The following is a 21,215-nucleotide window of genomic DNA, read 5'->3' as shown; positions in this document are numbered from 1 at the left end:
GGAATCCCTCCCAAAAATGTTTAAATCTTATTTAAACATTATTTCTTTATTTATTAATTATTTAATTAATAAATTGACGAAAAAACCCAAAATAAATTAAAAATTTATTTTTTGCCCAAAACTTGGCCAATTTCCTTAAGACCAATAACCTCTTCCAAAATCTTCTAATCCTTCTTTAATTTTGATTAAAGGCTAATCCCATCATTTCCTACCCCTAATCCCAACTCAAAATATTTAATTAAGATTAAATATTAATCCTCATGTTTATTTAAAAAGTTTTAATAAATATCTCCTCAACCCAAACCCTTGAAATAAATAAAACTTTATTTATTTCCTAAAAATCTAATTTATCCTCATCCTAAGAAGTTCTAGACTCTTCTAGAAAGTCTTCACCCTCATCCTAGGAAGTTCTAGACTCTTCTAGAAAGTCTTTATCCTCATCCAAAGTCTAGACTCTTCTAGAAGATGTCTTTAAACCTAATCCTAATCCCCTCCTAACCTTGTCACATTCTCTAAACATGGGTTAAGACTTACTAACCCAAGCCAAAGTTAACAAATATCTCCTCCTTCACCCACCCTCATTAAATGCCATCCACTTGCCTATCCCTAAGCTAATCCTAAGCCATCCTAATCCATCCTCTAATCATTTGCACAATCCTAAGCAAGCTTAAAACCTTCCTAATCAAGCCCAAGTCAAAATTCCTCTCATCTCCTTCAAAATATCCCAACCATTAAACTTTATGAAGCCCACTAGGCCATAAATGACTCTTCCAAGCTCTTTTATTGCTCTTACAAGCCATTATGAGGGTCTTTATGAAGATTTTATCCCTTGAGCCTCCTTTGTTGACTCATCCTTCCCCTTTTCTCCATCCTCTCACCCTATGACATGTGTCACTCCTTGATTGGCTGTAAAGAAGCACAATCCATGTGCTCTCCTCTCATGCAATCTGAGCCCTCCATGAGCTTTTTCCCATCCTTGCATCTTAGCCCTCAAACCCTCAAGCCTCTTGCCTATAAATTGGATCATTGCCCTTTGCAAAATAACACAATCCATGAAGTAAAGTCATGCCATTTTAAGAAGCCATTTTACATCAAAACCATACACTCACACCCAAATTCCAACTCCATTTGAAGCCCTTTTTGAAGCATAAAGCTTGAGCATACATCCTATCTATTTAGACAAAGCTACTCAACAAGAGAGCTTCTTATTGAGAGAGTCCATTAATGGCTCATATTCTCAATTGAGAGCTCATCTTAGTCTATCTTGAAGTTTATGAATTTTGTTTAGTTTGTAGAAGCTTTATTTAAATTTGGTTTCTATTAGCATACTAACATTGCTCATATACACTCCCATGATCTTGTAATCTCACTCTCTCTCTCATCCCATACAAGCTCTCTCTACCACCACCTACTCTCTATCACACTCTCACACTCTCTCCCATGCCCTACTCTCTAGATTTGTCACACACATTCCCATCCCCCCTCTTTCTCCCTCTCCCACTCCCTCTTGCACCGCCTACTATCTCTCTCTCTCTCTCAAGTACTCTCTCTCGCTCTCTACTTTTTGTCTCCCATCCCCTACTCTCACTCTCTCTCTTCCATCTCCTACTCTCTCTCACACTCTCTCCCATCCCCTACTCTCTCTCTCTCTCTCACCCCCATCCCGTACAAGCTCTCTCTACCACCTCCTACTCTCTCTCAAACTCTCACACTCTCTCTCATCCCCTACTCTATCTCTCTTATAAATAAATACACGTTCCCATTCCCCCCTCTCTCTCTCTTGTAGTCCCTCTCACATTGCCTACTCTCTCCCATCCCCTACTCTATCTCTCTTACACACTTCCATTCCACCTCTCTCTCCCTCCCACTCCCTCTCCCATCTTCTACTCTCTCTCTCTCTCTCTCTCTCTCCCCCATCCCTCTGCCATTTCCTACTCTCTCTATCTCTCTCATCCCTCTCTCATTCCCTACTCTCCATTTTTCACACATAGACACCCACCCCCCCTCTCCTCTCCCATCCCCTAATTTTTCTCTAACTCAATCTCCCTCTCCCACTCCCTCTCCCACCACCTACTCACTCTCACTCTCTCTCTCTCCCCCTCTCTACTCTCTCTCTTTCTCTCTCTGTTACCCCCTACTCTCTCTTGCATTTTCACACTCTCTCCTATCCCCTACTCTCTCTCTTTCTCTCTTACACAGATTTCTATCCCCCCTCTCTCCCTCTCCCAATCCCTCTCCCATCACCTACTATCTCTTCCATCCCCTACTCTCTCTCTCGAGCTACTCTATCTTCCCCCTCTCCCATTCCATACTCTCTTTCTTTCACACACATGCACTCCCATCCTCCTCTCTCTCACTCTTTCTCTCCCACTCCATCTCCCACTGCCTACTCTCTCTCTCCCCCATCCCCTACTCTCAATCTCTCTCTCCCAACTTGTACTCTCTCTCACACTTCCTCTCTCTCTCATCCTCTACTGTCAATCTCTCTCCCCCATCCTACACTCTCTCTTTGCCACCCCTACTCTCTCTCACACCTGCTTTCTCTTGCATCCTACACTCTCTCTGCCATCCTTACTCTCTCTCTCGCATCTTGTACTCTCCCTACCACCCCTACTCTCTCCCATCCCCTACTATCAATCTCTCTCCGCCATCTTGAACTCTCTCTTTGCCACCCCTACTCTCTCTCACATCTTGTACTCTCTTTGCCACCCCTACTATCTCACACTTCCTCTCTCTCCCATCCTATACTCTCTTTTCCACCTCTACTCTTTCTCACTTTCTCTCCCATCTGCTACTCTCTCCCCTCTCCCATCTCCTACTTTCTCTCTATCCTTCTCACACACACACACACATAGCCATTCCCTTGCCCCCACCCCACCTAGTTCTATTTTGTAATTTAAGTGTTGATAGTGCATGCACACTATAATGAGTATGCACTATAGTGCGCACGCACTACTGGGAACACAAAGTTAAATAGTGCATGCGCGCTATAGGGCACACACACTATTGAAATCTTTGCATTAAACCCAAGCCTAAGGCTTGGCTTTTCCTTGGAGATCCAACCCAAAGGTTTGGAGTTTATAAACAGGTCTGAGACATATTTTTTAGCAAACATACCAAAAATGATTTATTTTTCTTGTGTGCTCCCCTACAAGATTCCTCGTGGTTGGGTATCGATAAGATCAGGTTACATAGCATTATAGGTCTTTTTGTTAGCTATCTAACCATATTATTTATTTTTAATTTGAACTATTTCAAACCTTTCATCTATAATTTCTTTTGAAAGTATGTCCATTTTTTGTCAAAAACCACCATGTACTAATTGGGTTATAGATTTTAGCTTCATTATCAAATTTTGCAACAACTTAGTTTTTTAGAAACTAGACTCCATTCTACACACTTTGAAAAAAAAAAGTTTTGATTTTAGATTACTTTTCAATTATTTCTAGGGGGAGCACATAGATATTTCATTTTTTTGGGATGTGTCTAGTTAAAAAGTTCACTAAAAAAAAATACACATTATAAAATTATTCGAAAAATCAGAGATAAACTACATAGTATTAAGTAACATTTGACCACAGCGATTAAATAATTTCAAAAAAAAAGTTAAAATTTTTGGGGGGCCACACTTTGTACTATGTTATGTTTTTTTGGAATAAACAATACCACTTTTTGTGGACCCCTTTTTTGAGGACCTAAAATTAAACCATTTTGAAAAAAAATTAGTAGTTTAGAAACTAGATTCAAAGGGCTACGATTTTTTTTTGTCATTTAAAATTTTGAGTGTAACTATCTTCAAATTCTTGTTGAAGTTCAAAATTTGCAGATTTTACGAAAAAGGTGTCCACTTATACCCCCCTTTTGGCACCACAACTTGGTGCACTTACCCATATATATTTGAAAGGAAAATTCCTCTTCTTCTCTTCATGAATGGCTTTTCTTCATTATGTGAGCTGCTCCTTTACAAACTACCCCACCCATTATATTTCTTTAACATCAAACTCCCTTGTAAAGTTGCATGAGCCTCCCCTTTCAATTGCCATAGACATGGTGGAGATTACTCCTCACTCAACATTAAAACTCTCCCCTCCATATGTGTATAACTCCCCACTTTTAATGCAACGGCTTGTAAAATGCATGGATCTCCTCATATTCTTGTTGAAGTACAAAATTTGTAGATTTCAGGAAAAAGGTGTCCACTTATACCCCCCTTTTGGCACCACAACTTGGTGCACTTACCCATATATTTGAAAGGAAAATTCCTCTTCTTCTCTTCATAAATGGCTTTTCTTCATTACATCAGCTACTCCTTTACAAACTACCCCATCCATTATATTTCTTTAACATCAAACTCCCCCACAAAGTCGTGTGAGCCTCCCCTTTCAATTGCCATAGACGTGGTGGAGATTACTCCTCACTCAACATTAAAACTCTCCCCTCCATACGTGCAGAACTCCCCACCTTGTATGCAGCGGCTTTTAAAATGCATGTATCTCCTCATTTGCAAGCTACATTTCCATACCTCTATTTATGTAGGGCTCCTCTTTCATTTTCATCTATCATGGACAGTAATTTATGTCCCTCCCCTACTAAAATTGTGGTTTGCCCCTTGTTCCTTGATGGAGTGCCTTACTCAGGCATCAGGTGCTTAAAAAATGTGGGTTGTTTCCTCTCCATATTGGATGTGTACATGGATGTAGGTGGACATGTTAACACTGTCCAAATATGGAGCCTTTCATTGCTTCATTTTGCTGCCCTTGCTCCTCATGTGATCAACAAAAAAAATGGAGTTCCTGATGTATGTCATGCCCAAGGATCTATCCTTGTAGTGGATGCTCAAATGTGCACATTTATCATGTGTGAGGTTCTGCCCAAGATGAATTCCACTATTTTTTTTTGGCAACCACCTTCAACATGGATCTTCACATAAAAATAAAATATAGACTCCAAAGCAAAAGCGTGTTTATATCAGCATGAAATTTTGCTCACACTATTGTTCTTTATTGTCCTTCTCTCCTTCTATTTCTGTGAGCTATTGCTCCATTTCACAAGTCTCCTTGCCATGTGATGCCTTTGTTTTTAATGGACTACTGCTTAATTGGTGGGCTCCATTGTCTTTTTGCTTGGGATATGATTCAAAACATGGGTGCTCTCTTGTATAGTGTTTCCAACAAGGGGAAAACTCTTTGCTTGTTGTGTTTTTCAATCTTTTTCTCCAACTGTGTCTTCACTCTTCAACATGGGGGCTTCCCTACATGTGGAATGCTCTTCATTATTGCAGCTTTTACTAGCATAGATGCTCTTGCCTCCTATGTGGGCAACTTTGGATGTGAATAAGAAAATCCTCTCAATGTTCTGCATTGGGAATCCATTGAGTGCTCCCACATTAGTAACATGTGTCATACTTAATTATAAAAATATCCATATTCATGTTGAGTTTGAACACTTTTATAATCTCATGACTATCCAAAAATAAAATTTTCATTTTACTTCATTGAAAATGCTTATGCTAAGTCCCTTTATTCAATGAACCCCAACATTTTGCTAGTTTTTGATAAAAGAAAGAAAAGACCTTTCTTTTGAAACAAAACCACTACATATGGCATGATGGAGAAGTAATGAAAATAAAATCCATATTTATAATCATAAAAATGGTAATCCCTTGTGTTCACCAATTGCAACCTGAGCAACTTCAATCCATGTGTAACTTCATCCATTTGTGGTAATCAGTCGGGCTCGAAAGTGGGTCGGGCTAAAATAAAAAATAATTTTTTTTCGAACAACTGACCTTGCAAAATATTCCAATGATCATTCAAACTTGAGCACCAAATCACCATTAAAACTTTTTTTAAATCATTTCCGAACCACTGTGAAATCTATGTCAAGAGGCCTGCCAGCTGGCCTTAAAAACTAATTCAATCAAGTAACCAAGCCACGAGAATCGGCATGAGTGTTCAATCCTACATGCTCTACCATACTGAAAATTCTCAACTCATGATAAATTCTCAGTCAAAATATTTTAATTTTTGAACATCCATACTTTAATTATCCTACAGGCAAACAGTGTTAAAAAACATAAACTGGGCTCGGGTTTGACACTATAAGTTTTGTTATTGATCATTTGAGGTTTTGAAAACTAGGATATAGGTTCTTTTCCATGAGGAGAAAATAATTATTTGTTTTGGGCTCATAACGAATTATAGGATGCATTTGGAAAATTTTCAAAAATAGGCACTTGGTAATTTTAAACTGGCAAATATGTCAAAAAGTAGTTTTTGCTAAACGGACGAACATAAGAAAGTATGCAGGTGGATTCGTCATGACATGAGAATTGGTATACTTCAAGTATTTCTAGGACACAACATGATGGTACAATTAGTTTAGGTTTACCAGTCATGAGATCAAAGTTATAATGTGCCGAACAGGGGTACAAATCAATCTGGATACCTTAGTCATATCAAAGCAATGTAAACTAGGTTTTTAATCATGTTAGCAAATTGATCAAATGGATTCGTCATGATCCCAAAATTGGAATATATGAAGTATCTGACCCCTAGAACATAGTGCAAAAATAATTTCTTCATTTGGGTCAACTGGGTCAAAGATATCATTTGTCAAACAGGGCTTCCCAGAATTGTGAACAACTACACAAATGTACAAAACAGTAAATGACCAACTTTGAGGGGGTTCGAAACCTAGTCAAAAAGATTCAAAACAACTTGAAACTTAGAACATAGATTATTTGATATTCATACTAAACATCTCCAAAGTGGCGGGTCATGACACATTTTTGGGTAAAAGATATTCAAAGACAAACTAGGCCTCCTGTTGCTATTTGACACTTAGGCCGAATTGAAAATTTTGACACTAGCTCAAAATGGGACTTAATCGAATGATTCAAGATGGCAAAATAACATTTTGGATCACATGCATATGTCAAATGAAAGGTGTTAAGCCACTCAAACACCTTCTACGCCTCAAACTGACAACCAACTACATATGTATAAAAGGAACTTTAGGGCATTGATTCTTCAAAATTTTCAATATGTGACTGAAAATTGACCATGTAATTTTTAGTCCCAATAGTGGCTCTGTCTGGGGATGCATGTCCCCTGTGGGCATGGCAAGATTTCAAATCTTTGGGAGAAGCAAACCACACACTTGACAGCAAAAACTCTTGAACAACTTTATTGAAAGCAAGGAAACAACTACCTCTATGTACAAGTGATGGCCCCGAGCCACCAAAAAGTTTCAAAACTCCTTACATCTATCATACACTTGATTTTCATTTACATTCTCTTGAGGTAAACTGAAATTCTCACTTACATCAATTTCACTACATAGATCAAATTTTCTCATTAACAGGTCAGGTGAAACAAAACTGTTATCATTACTTCATGCATATAAAAATCAAACATACTTTCTTCATCTTGCTCACTATGAGAAAATCAATCAGTGTGATCATAACAAATGGCATCAAACTAAAACTGATCACTACTATCTGACCCATGGGTTCCTTCAACCAGAAACACAAAATTTTGGTATTCTACTACATTCAGCGAGTTACATGGATCAGATTTCAACTCACCTTGTGCCTCCATATATGAAGAGTATGGAAAATCTGATTTCTCCTCACCTGCAACATCAGGACACCATAAATTAGACTGAACAAGTGGTGCATTTTCTTCATATTTCAGCAAATGATTAGATCTCAAACCACAAGAATTATCATGAAATTGCATTCTAACAATGTGCTGATCTGTATCAATTTCTTCCTCAAATAACTCACTGGGATAAACCATTTCATTACTATTTCTTTCCTCATCACATGAGCTATCTGAATTTATCTCATCTTCATGAAAACAAGAAAACAATGAATCAGAAATAGACCTAGTCTCTACATCTTCATTCTCAACATAGAAGTCGTCATGTGCATTGATACATGAATTACCATCACATACACCTCCCAAACTCGACTTAGCATATTCTGAAACTATATCCTCTTCAGCATCAAATTTAGGGGAAATGACTTCACCATATGGAGGTGCAAAACATGGCAAAACACAAGCATCCTTAGATAGATTAGCATACCTTTCAAAATCATGAGCCAAAAAATTGGAAATCTCATCAACACTTAACAAGATTTCACTACTAGTTTCTTCTCCTTGGCTGAGATCATTATCTAGATGTATTGGCACATTTGTAATAGTAGATTTGTTAGAAACAGAGTGTGAAAAATCAAAATTATGATCATCCCATACATCTTCCTTTTCAGACAATACCTCAACAATCGGCATTGTAACACATTCACATTCATCACTAGAAGAAGGACTACTACTGTTGTCACATATTTCTTCTTCTTGATAGTCATCATCATAAAAACATGAATGAAAATTATGCATACTATCAGATTGCTGATTACTATTCTCTAATTCATAAAGCTAAGACTCTTCATTTTCCATATCATCTTCAACGGACTCATTACACTCAATGATATTAGACTCATTAGCATTTAAAGAAATTTTACTTTCTATGATAATATCTTGGAATTTAAGGATATTTTTGAATCTTAACTCAGTTGGCCAATCAATCGATTGTGGCATAAAAAAATTTAAGAGCAACATTGGCCATGAAGACTTTTCTGGTCTACGAAGCTCATCAAGATTCATGACTTCATGTTTAAACTTCATGTAAGTTTGGAATCCATCAAGATCCTTAATATAAAAAATTGCATTTCTCAAGATGAAGACCATACGATCATGATTTTCTCTTTCTAATCTAGCAATCTTCGCACGAAGACTCTCTAACTCATATTGAGATCTAGACTCAGAATCCATCTCTTTAAACTTTAAATTTCCTACCTCTTTTTCTTGGTGCTGAAATACTGGATGGAGGCAACCATTTCTACCATTCAATTTTCATGAAATGCACATACATGAAAATTGAAAATACCTTTATGTGTTGCTGTATAAAACCTTTGATCTACTAACTGGACTAGTGCTAGCATGAAACCCTTCACACCATAGATATAATCCTTTGTATAGCCACCATCTTCGTGGAGAAGAAAATAAAATCACAACAATGATTCACCCTTTGAAATGAATTTCTTCAACAAATACGAGCAACCACATAAACCATTAATCAAGAACTTGTAATTTCTCTTTCCTAACAAACTAGATCCGCCCACAACTATTGAAAGCCTCTGATATTTAAAACAAATCATGCACTGGTACAGAGATTTACTTTAGAGTCACCATTCACACTTAGTGAGAGAAGATTTTAAAACAATTTTACAATCTGTAGATTCTGAACTAGACTTTCAATATGGAAAACTTGTAGATCACTAACACCTTGGAAAGAGGATACACTTAATTTTCAGATTCTTGACTTTGACTTTTACAATAGCAACTCACAAAAATGAACTAATAGAAGGCATACTCATTTCTCAACACAAATTATAACCAATTCAAAAACAACTATTGTAAGAGAATAAAGCATACTGGGGAACATGAAAATTTAGTAAGGAAATGGACTGAACACATCAACTAACTGCTGTACTAAAACTTTCTCCATGTAGTTCCCTTTGTTGTGTTGAATTCCTTTAAATTCTCAAGCTTTTTCTATCATGAATCTCAACACAACTTCCCAACAGATTCGCCATCTTGTTGGTGTTTGAAAATGTTAAAGGCTTTTCAATTATCCCAATGAGAATATAACACATCTAGACACAACTAACTCCTATTTTCAACATTCCATTTTAGACACCAAGCCAACTATAAGGCATGACCCTTCTTCTACTTTAGGCTCTACTAAATACAGGTGGGTAGACCTTAGATTCAATTGATATTGTACCAGTGAAAAACATATCCCTGAATCTATTAAGCAGATGCAAACCCTTATATCTCCTAATGGCTTAAGAAAAGACATATCTACAATATCTAAATGCAAATCTATGAATCTCAGAAGCTGAGTAAGGGTATTACATTTAGGTCCTTCAACATGAAAGGGTAAAACACGTTTGATTAATAATGTTGAATTCAGCAAACCCTCAAATATGTAGTAATAAGACCTAATGATCTTGTAACTGATCAGTGCCTTAACCATTGGGAAAATCCATGAATCACAAACATACATATGAATATCTGAGACATATGTGTATCTTCAGATATCTGATCTATCTATTTAACTTGTAAATAGACATCAATGCTCAATTTAAATCCCATTCTTACATGATATCCCCATTAATAAACTTGCAACCCTATTGATTCCTTGAAGCATTTACATAAACTCTTGGGTTATAAGCAACAATGAAATAACATACAACCTTAAGGGACTACAGCTACAACTTAAGCTCTATGTCAAAGATTGTAAAACATTGAAAATTAGCTGATAAAGGAGACTGGATTCAACTAAAACTCAACCTATTATTCTTTGTATTAATTTCCATAAAATTTATACAGTCATATGCATGAAATGAAAAACATGAAACAACCTAATAGATCTGAACTATCTATATTAACCTTCTAATTGTTGTTCATAATTGAAAAAATGCTGAAAGAAATGGTGTCTTAGTGTTGGGAATGCATCAAGAACTGGATCCAAAATCTGGTATCATAGTAATGAGAAAATTTTCTCCAAAGAACTGGAACCAACTAGTTTCTTAGTGACAAAAATTAGAACCCTTACAATGAAAAAGAATGAGATTAATATAGAGGAAGGAATTTTTGGATTGAATATGCAATTGACATCTGTCCACATGAAATTTCATCTCTTTGTCATTAACAGAATCTCTCTAATCTCTCTCCTCAACTACCAGAATCAAATCATCATCATTTGTTTCTAAAAGAAAGAAATATCTGAGATATCTGATTCACTATTACAACTAATTTTGATGCCAAGCTGAATTCATAGTAATAAGTGAAAAACCAGTTGAATAAGGCCTTTAGAATGCAAGAAAACCTCTTAAAATCATTTTCCTTCTCATTCACACCTCTACAAACCTTTATATCTATTTTCTGACCAATTCTGATGCTCCATGATCAAATTTTCTCATTCCACTGAGAAACCCTCGAGAAACACAAAGTAGCCTATAGCATGAACCAATGAACACCTATGCACAATTTGACTTCATATTCAAAAAGTTCATCTCTTCTCAGTTTTGGTGGTATATTGGAATGTGTATTTTGGTTTAAAAATGCTCCTATTATGGCCTTCTGAAATTTAGGCCTCTGCTCATGGCTTTCAAAGCAATAAAATTGCAAAAAATTATCCATTTTAAAAAGTCAAACTATAGAATAAATCCTCAGTTGGATTAAAAAAATTCTTGACTTGCATGTACTTCTAAGAAGGAAAAATATTTTTTTTATTTGAAACCTTAAAAATTTCTTTCTTTTTCAATTTGGGTCAAACTTGGTTGATCAACCTCGCCATGTGTCATCTTTTGATTGGCTCAAACCTAGGCAAGCACCACGTGTCATCACCACCTTAACACTCGCTATGTCACCATGTTATCGCATGAGCAACTTTTCCTTGGTGAGATAGGGAGGACCACTGGATGTGCCATGTCGCACAATCTCCTTCCTCTATCTGTGATCTTGCCACATCATTGCTTACTCACACATATTGCCACTTGTCACATGTTGGTTCACTACTCCATACCCAGGAAGGACCCATGGCGCTTATTTGGCTCTCGCTAGATTTTTATGGTTTTTTGGAGACTCACTATGTTGCTAGCCAAAAAACCTAGGGTTTTTTAGCTAGCAAGCTAGCGACTAGCTAGATTCTTCAATTTTTAGGTGAGCTACAACTGACATCATCCTGGTTAATATGCATGTTTATTTGGTCAAAATTTATCTTATTTTTTCCACCAATCAACCATCCACAGTGGGTCCCTGAGCACATGATCCTCGGCTTACAAAAGCCTTTAGTCTATAAGACACTTAGTCATTTTGTGGAGGAGTATTTAAAAAAAATTTGAAATAGACTCCTACCCAATGTGGGATATATATATTTGAAAGGAAAATTCCTCTTCTTCTCTCGGTGAATGGCTTTCCTTCATTACATGAGCTTCTCCTTTACAAACTACCCCACTCATTATATTTCTTTGACACCAAACTCCCCTACAAAGTCATGTGAGCCTCCCCTTTCAATTACCACAGATGTGGTGGAGATTTCTCCTCACTCAACATTAAAACTCTCCCCTCCATACGTGTAGAATTCCCCACCTTGCATGTAGCGGCTTGTAAAATGTGTGGATCTCCTCATTTGAAAGCTGCATTTTCATCCATCTATTTATGTAGGGCTTCTCTTTCATTTGCATCTGCCAGGGACAGTAATTTATGTGCCTCCCCTACTAAAGTTGTGGTCTACCTCTTGTTCCTTGATGGAGTACCTTACTTAGGCATCAGGTGCTTCAAAAACATGGGTTGTTTCCTCTCCATATTGGACATGTACATGGAGGTAAGTGGACATGTTAACATTGCCCAAACATGGAGCCATTCATTTCTTAATTTTTCTGCCCCTGCTCCTCATGTGATCAACAAAACAAATGTAGTTCCTGATGTATGTTGCACCAAGGAACTTTCCTTGCAGTGGATGCTCAAGTGTGCACATTTATCATGTGTGAGGTCCTACTCGAGATGAATTCCACTATTTTTTGCCGGCAACCACCTTCAACGTGGATCTTCACATAAAAATAAAACATAGACCCCAAAGCAAAAATGTTTTTATATCAACATGGAATTTTGCTCACACTATGGTTCTTTATTGTCCTCCTCTCCTTTTATTCTTGTGAGCTATTGCTCCATTTCATAGGTCTCCTTGCCATGTGATACCTTTTTTGTTCATGGACTACAGCTTAACTAGTGGGCTACATTGTCTTTTTGCCTGGGATATGCTTCAAAACGTGGGTGCTCTCTTGTATAGTGTTTCCAACTAGGGGAAAACTCTTTGCTTGCTGCAATTTTCAATCTTTTTCTCCAGCCGTGTCTTCACTATTCAACATGGGGGCTTCCTTGCATGTGGAATGCTCTTCCTTATTGCAACTTTTACTAGCATAGATGCTCTTGCCTCCTATGTGGGCAACTTTGGATGTGAATACGAAAATCCTCTCAATGTACTGAAATTGGAATCCATGGAGTGCTCCCACATTAGTAACATGTGTCATACTCAATTATAAAAACGTCCATATTCATGTTGAGTTTGCACCATTTTATAATCTCATGACAATCCAAAAATAAACTTTTCATTTTGCTTCATTCAAAATGCTTAAGCTAAGCCCCTTTATTTAATGAACCCCAACATTTTGCTAGTTTTGATAAAAGAAAGAAAAGACCTTTCTTTTGAAGAAAAACCACTACATATGGTGTGGTGGAGAAGTAATGAAAATAAAATCCATATTTATAATCACAAAAATGGGAATCCCTTGTGTTCACCAATTGCAACCTGAGCAACTTCAATCCATGCACAACTTCATCCATCTGATGTAATCAGTCGGGCTCGAAAGTGGGTCTGGCTAAAAATAAAATAAATTTTTTTAAACAACTAACCTTGTAAAATATTTCAATGATCATCCAAACTTTATTGAAAACAAACTTGAGCACCGAATCACCATTTAAACTTATTTAAAATCATTTCTGCACCACTGTGAAATTTGTGTCAAGAGGCCCGCCAGCTAGCCTTAAAAACTAATTCAATCAAGTAAATAGGCCATGAGAATCAGCATGAGTGTTCAATCCTACATGCTCTACCATACTGAAAATTCTCAACCCATGACAAATTCTTGGTCAAAATATTTTAATTGCCAAACATCCGTACTTTAATTATCCTGCAGGCAAACAGTGTTAAAAAACATAAACTGGGCTCGGGTTTGACACTATAAACTGGGTTATTGAGGATTTGAGGTTTTGAAAACTAGAATATAGGTTCTTTACCATGAGGATAAAATAATTCTTTTTTTTGGGCTCATGACGAATTATAGGATGCATTTGGCAAATTTTAAAAAATAGGCACTTGGTAAGTTTTTGGTAAATGGACGGACATAAGAAAGTATGTAGATGGATTCGTCATGACATGAGAATTGGCATACTTCAAGTATTCCCAAGACACAACATGATGTTACAATAAATTTAGGGTCACCAATCATGTGATCAAAGTTATAACGTGCCAAACAAGGGTACAAATCAATCTAGATACCTTAGTCATAACAAAACAATGTAAATTGGGTTTTTAATCATGTTAACAAATTGATCAAATGGATTCATCATGATCCCAAAATTGGAAAATATGAAGCATCTGACCCCTAGAACACAATGCAAAAATAATTTCTTCATTTGGGTCAACTGAGTCAAAGATATCATTGGTCAAACAGGGCTTCCCAAAATTGTGAACTACACAAATGTACAAAATAGTAAATGACCAACTTTGAGGGATTCAAAACCTAGTCAAATGGATTCAAAAAAACTTGAAACTTGGAACATAGGTTCTGTGATATGCATAATAAATATCCCCAAAGTGGTAGTTCATGAAAAATTCTTGGTTAAAAGATAGTCAAAGACAAACTGGGCCTCCTATTGCTATTTGACACGGGCAGAATTGCAAATTTTGATACTAGCTCAAATTGGGACTTCACCGAATGATTCGGGATGGAAAAATAACATTGTGGATCACATGAATATGTCAAATGAAAGGTGTTAAGCCACTCAAATTCTATCTAGGCCTCAAACTGACAACCAACTACATATGCATGAAAGGCACTTTAGGGCATTGATTCTTCAAAGTTTTCAATATGTGACTGAAAATTGACCATGCAACTTTTAGTCCCAACACCATGCACACAAACTTTTAAAGGAGAAAGTGGATAAATAAAGGATGTACACAAAAGCTAGAAAAATGTTTCAAATGAACAAATCTAGGAAACCAACATTTAAGATATTAGGATATGTTGGTTTAAGAAAATATAGATGCTATTTCCAAGATGATCATGGTTGCAACTCCCTAAATGTTTAAGAAAACAAGAAGGCCAAAATAGGAAGAAGAATTGAGGGAGTGAAAATGAGTTACAAACAAGAGGAATGAAGAGGAAGGGGATAGAGGACAAGGGGCATAGGTGCTTATTTCTTGATAGCTTTCAACTTCACATTGTGTTGTAACTCTTGCATAGGTCTTTGATCCTCAATAGTTTTCATTTCAATATTCAAGTTTTTAAGATTGGTCAACACCCTCACTTGTGGACCTCTCATGTCAAGCACTTTCTATACTATTTCAACACCATGTTCTTGTTGTTGAGATTATGGGTGTTGCACACATTGCATAATATTTCTTAAATTTTATTATTTTATTATATAATGTAATGTTGTATCTAGGAGCACCTAGATGGATGTGCAACATGTAAAGATTCCCTTGGGATATACTTGATGAGGTGTATTGTAACATTGTGATAACATTTAATGTAATTACTTCATATTGGGGAGAAGAATTAAATTTCAAATATTAAATGTGGGCTCAATGGGTTAGGTAACACATGGTTTATGTAGTACCACTTGGTGTTTTAGGTGGGACTTGCTACTATATAAGAAACCACAAGGGTAGTTTTTGGTGTGCGAAGACAAAAGGCACAAAAAAAGAGTCAAGCAAGACAAGGCTTGATAGGTTAGCCAAAGGAGCATTTGTGAAGGTTGGAAGTAGGGCATGGGATGTGTGGAGTCATGCTTGTTCACATGGATTGCTTGGTTGTGGCTTTGGCATTGAAGACTTCCATGGTTGTATTGCAATGATATTTTTTTTGAATAATACATAGTAATGGATGCTTTTGGAGGCTAGGTTTCTCCCTCAATGATGGTTTCCCAGGGTATATCTTGTATCACAATTTGTGTGGGTATGTTGCCTATTCCCTTGCATGTGTATTTTAATTAGATATTTATTTTGGATCTATCATGGGTTATGTGGAAATAGTTGTATTCTTTGTTGCAAGTTTCCTTCCAAGTGGTATCAAAGCTATAGTTTTATTATTGTTATCCTAGATTGAATCCATGGGAAGGCATGAGAGGATAAAAGAAGGGAAATATATATGAGTTATTTATTACAGATCTAAGCATTTTGGGTTTTTTGTTATAATGGGATGTTGGTATATTTTGGGCATTTGAAATTGTTGGATGAAAGGTTATTTTTACATGTTTCATTTAAATTAGGGTTTTTAGGGAGAGCTTACAGAAATGACCTCTTGGGTAAAAACAAACCTCACCACTGGATCCAGGTCAACATTTCCATTAATTTTGATATATAATATGCCCTAGTTTGGCATTGTTTAGAGGAAATGAAAGAGTTTTTTAGTTTCAGCCCATGATGGCTATCAAATTTAATCTTGTCAAAAAATTTTTACAAAAGAAAAATCGTAGTGAAAATGGTAAAAAGACCATCTTAGTAAAATGGCCATAACTTTCTCTCAAGATATCAGATTTTAGAGTTCTTATAAGTGTTGGAAAGCTAATTCAAAGAACTACAACTTGGTGTAGGTTTAGTTCTATGATTTTGAGATTATTGTTAGGTTTTAAGACCCTAAAATTTAGATGTTATTTATTTTGAGCATATATTAGGGCATAACTTGCACATACGATGTCAAATTTTGGACTTTGAGTAGTCAATGGAAAGCTCTTCGAGAGCTCTACACACTAGTTTAGATTTGGTGTAGGTTTGACATGGTTTATTTGGTGATACATTAATCTGAATAGTTTATGATATATATTGACTATGGTAGCATTGTGAGTTTATGACATTATATGTTTGGAGATTTAAGATTTGATGTCATTGTATACTTAGTTCATATTTCAGATTGGTCTCAGGATGATATGATTATTAGTATTTGATTTGGATATGTATGATGACTTGTTGGGTCTACAAGTTGTGCAATTTTTTAAGCCATCTGTACTTACAAGTTGCATTTATAGCTTAGTTATGGGTTGTCTTTACCCATTGATCTTTTATTATTGATGCATATTCAGATTGGTGGCTTGGATTTGGGTTGTCTATTCCCTAAGTTACATGATTTGTTGATTTTTCTTCATGTAGAAGGGATGAGATGTTGTTACTGGGTATAGTCATGGTAGAGGGTTGTGATTGGCTTGGATTTCTAATTTGGTTAAGGTGGTATATCTTCTTGGTTGAGGATCATGGTTATTTAGTTTCTTTTGAGGAGCTCATGATGTGCACTTTGAGTTCTTTTATGGTTTGATGCCTTGGTTGATTCTAATGGTTAGAGTAAGATTTTTTAATAATGATGTCATGGATAGCTTGGATACATGGTTTAGTGGGAGCTTGTGATAATGATGGAGTGATAGTGTAGGATTAGTTCTTGGTTTGATGATCTTGGTTTCACTTAGTACTAACACTTTGGTTGTGTGAGTGTAGATCTAGAGGATGTTCATGTAGCATATGGATTTTATGATTTTGTGGGTGACTCGGTATCATAGTTGAGTGGGAGTTGTTGAAGGTTTTTCTTAGATCCTATTATTGCAAAAGTGTCTTTGAAATTTGCATGGTACACTTGCTATCTTCATGACATGTGAAGATGGTTAGATCTTGAGAACTCATGGGGATCTCAGTTATCTTCATGGTGTCTAGAGATGGTTCTTCATGGTATGTGAAGATGGTTTTATTCATGGTGTGTGGATATGGTTTCATCTTGAGGACTAATAGGGTTCTTGATAAATGTGTGGTTTATGCTTTCATTTGGCATGTTATCCTTAGTGTAAGGATGGTTTCATTTTATGTCATGGTATACTCTTGATACATGTTTAGAGTTGTGGCATTTTATTGATATAGGAGCATCCTAGGTGTAAGAGAAATCTTACATCAACCAAAAATATTTTCTTTTTAGTCTTTTCTATTTTAATAAGGACTAGTAGATAGGGTGGTTACTATTTATGGGAACTTGCTATTTTAGTAAGTTTTTCATATGAGCTTAGAATGTTCTCATTTTCTATAGGAAGGGTCATTTTAGAGTTATAAGGCTTCCATTAAAATCTAATTTCTCTAGCTTATGTATTAGAGAAGTTATTGTAAATTTTTGGTAGAAACATTTGCAGAAAAATCTTCAGGCTCGTAGTGGGAGGCCTTAGAGTGTCGTAATGAGGTGTGAAAACTCAACAGAAGGGGGCCAATGCTATTTCCATCTTGTAGATTAGAAGCTAGTGTTTTTGAAAAGTGGTATAATAGCCAATCAGAGCAATAGTTCATGAGTTATGGACTTTCAAATTTGGGCTACCCAAAATATCTAAAATAATTGTCAGAGATGTATTTGGCTGACTCTATATGTTTTTTTAGGGACAATTTAAGAAAGGCCCAAACATTGTTTAGGATTTCTCAAGGTGGTAGTTCACAACTTAGTCTTGCAAATTACTATAATGAAGGCACCCATGTGGGTTAGCATTTTGTACTTGTGAATTTTGTAGTTCTGCATTTGTGGGCAAATAAGAAATCTATATTTGGTTCTCACATTTTTTGTTGTTTCTTTGTTTCTATTATGAGTTTATGGTTTTAAGGGGAGCACCCTTCATCAAGTGGTATCAAACACTTCTACATCTGAGGCCATTTTTCGACAATTATTGGTCAAAACTTCGACCCACTTTTTGACCAAACTTCAACCAACTTCAACCAACCCATTGGTCAGAATTTTTTCAGTTGAAAGTTTAACCAACCTTTTGGTTGGTTAAAATTTTGACCAATACTTCGGTTGAAAAACTTCAATATCCATAGTGCAAGTTTTGCCTAGAATTGGTCAAAATTTTGACCAATAAATGTAGAAATTTTGACCAATAAAGGTCGAAAAGTTTAACCAATGAAGGTAGGAAATGTTGACCAAGAAAGGTAGAAATTTTGACCAATGAAGGTCAAAAATTTTGATCAATGAAGGTAGAAAATGTTGACCAAGAAAGGTAGAAATTTTGACCAATGATGGTCAAAAATTTTGACCAATGATGGTCGAAAAGTTTAACCAATGATGGTCAAAAAGTTTGACAATTGAAGGTAGGAAATGTTGACCAAAAATGGTAGAACTTTTGACCAATGAAGGTCAAAAATTTTGACCAATGAAGGTAGAAATTTCTACCAACGCCTGGATGTAATTTTTTTTTCAAGCATTCTATAAAACAGCTTACATGCTTTGCATATGATATGACATTTTGCATGCATCCTACAGTCTCTCATCCGACTGATGATGGATTATGGAGAGTGATCTAAAATGATGATCCTAAAAAACACACAATAAAATCCAAAATGAACTTGCATTACAAATGGATTGTGGAAATCTAATATTGTTGATTTTGCATGCATGTCTACCAGGAAAATCAAAACTTAAACATAATCAATATGTTTAAGTTGTGATTGTCCGAGTAGACATGCATGCAAAATCAACAATATCAGATTTCCACAATCCATTTGTAATGCAAGTTCATTTTGGATTTGATTGTATGTTTTTTAGCGTCATCATTTCAGATAACTCTCCGTAATCCATCATCAGTTGGATGAGAGAGTGGAGGATGCATGCAAAATGTCATATCATATGGAAGGCATGTGAACTATTTTATAGAATGCCTAAAAATATCAACAATAACTAATCAAATTATCGTAATCACCGACAGTAACTAATATGTTTCTTCATTAATATGCCCGATACAATAATCAAACTTGGCAACTATGCACAAAAAGTTATATGCTAAAAGGAAATAATTTAGGAGATACAAAATTTGAACAACCATATGTTAAGATTCTACAATTTGAATCACTTGCTTGAGTCTGACAGTTGAGATTAAGTTGGTCATCCTCCCTACAGTATGTTCCGATGGCCTGCACATCCACAAAAGTTCCAGCATCTCAAATTTGTATAATAAGAATTGTTTCATAGCGAATGGACATGACTGACAATAAATCATCATATAAAAAGACTCATGTGTGAAGCATGAATAGCAAAGGAAATGAATATGGGTGATAGGGAAGAGAATTCAATAATAAAGGCTTTTAACTTTAGCTATATAGTCATGATATGGGTAATGCACAACTGCCTCCTGGATTTATGTTCCATCACACAGATGAAGGTCTCATAACACATTATCTCATTAGTTGAGTGCTCGAAAACCATCCATTTCATGCCTTCATCTGTAAACAATGTCTTTCTAGTTTCTTTCTACTCGCAAGCCCATTTTATTTCATATGATCTTCTGAAAATTGTGTCACTTTAAGCTCTCAACTATTTCCTCTTGATTGATCATCTCATAATTGTTGAATGAGAGCTTTAGGATAAGCTATAGGCATCCATCAAAGCATAAAGGATTTTTTCAAATAGTGCAGATGAAGTAGTAGCATTTGTCTTGGGAGACATGCTTGCAAAATGGAAGCATAGATAAGTCATGTGAACTATTTGACAAGATGCCTGAACGTAATGTTCCTCCATGATGCTCATGATTTTCCAATTTGAATATTGCCAATTTTTTAAACACAAGTTAACTACAATTCAATCACCTTTGATTACTATATCATTTATATTAAAAGTATCACCTTTATCATATGCTATTGGTGTTGATCATATGTAGGACTGAACACTTGTGAATAGCATTTAGTGGTCAGAATCCACCTTAATGAAGGTTGCACCCAAAATTTTCAAAGTAGATTCAAGTGCTGAGAATGAAAAATCACTAAAACATAGCTATTTAGGAGCTTGGAAAACCTTAGGAATAGTCCATTACAGCTTGCAAGACCAAACATGACCATCTTCATCCTCACATCTAAGGTTTATCAAGCCAGAAAAAGTGTATAATTGTTGAACAAAATATGAAAATGTTTTGCTTAAATGGTATACACTCAATTAAACATCTAGTTGTTATATGCTGTTAGTTTTGCCTTGGACTAAAAGCTTCAATGGAAAGATAAAATTGAAGCTGACTATAGTATAAATTATTATTACTTTCTTGCATGAACAAGTCTCAAAACATTCTCTTCAAGTACACTCGACTCCCTCTTATATATCTATAATAGCAGCTCCCTCTTACATATATAAGACTTCACAATATAACCAATTCAACCAACTACTGTTGGGTTGAAAGGTTCCTTGTTAGATGAATTTGAACCAATGGTATCATCTGAGGAACATCCACAAAACTTCTAACAAAAAAAAGCCTTGAAGATGGATTAAGTATCTGGCACCAATTTAGAAAGATTCATACCTG

The sequence above is a fragment of the Cupressus sempervirens genome, chromosome 10, assembly GCF_028749045.1.
Source record: "Cupressus sempervirens isolate cs-2001-9-10 chromosome 10, ASM2874904v1, whole genome shotgun sequence".
Classification (NCBI taxonomy): domain Eukaryota; kingdom Viridiplantae; phylum Streptophyta; class Pinopsida; order Cupressales; family Cupressaceae; genus Cupressus; species Cupressus sempervirens.
This window is presented reverse-complemented; position numbering follows the sequence as displayed.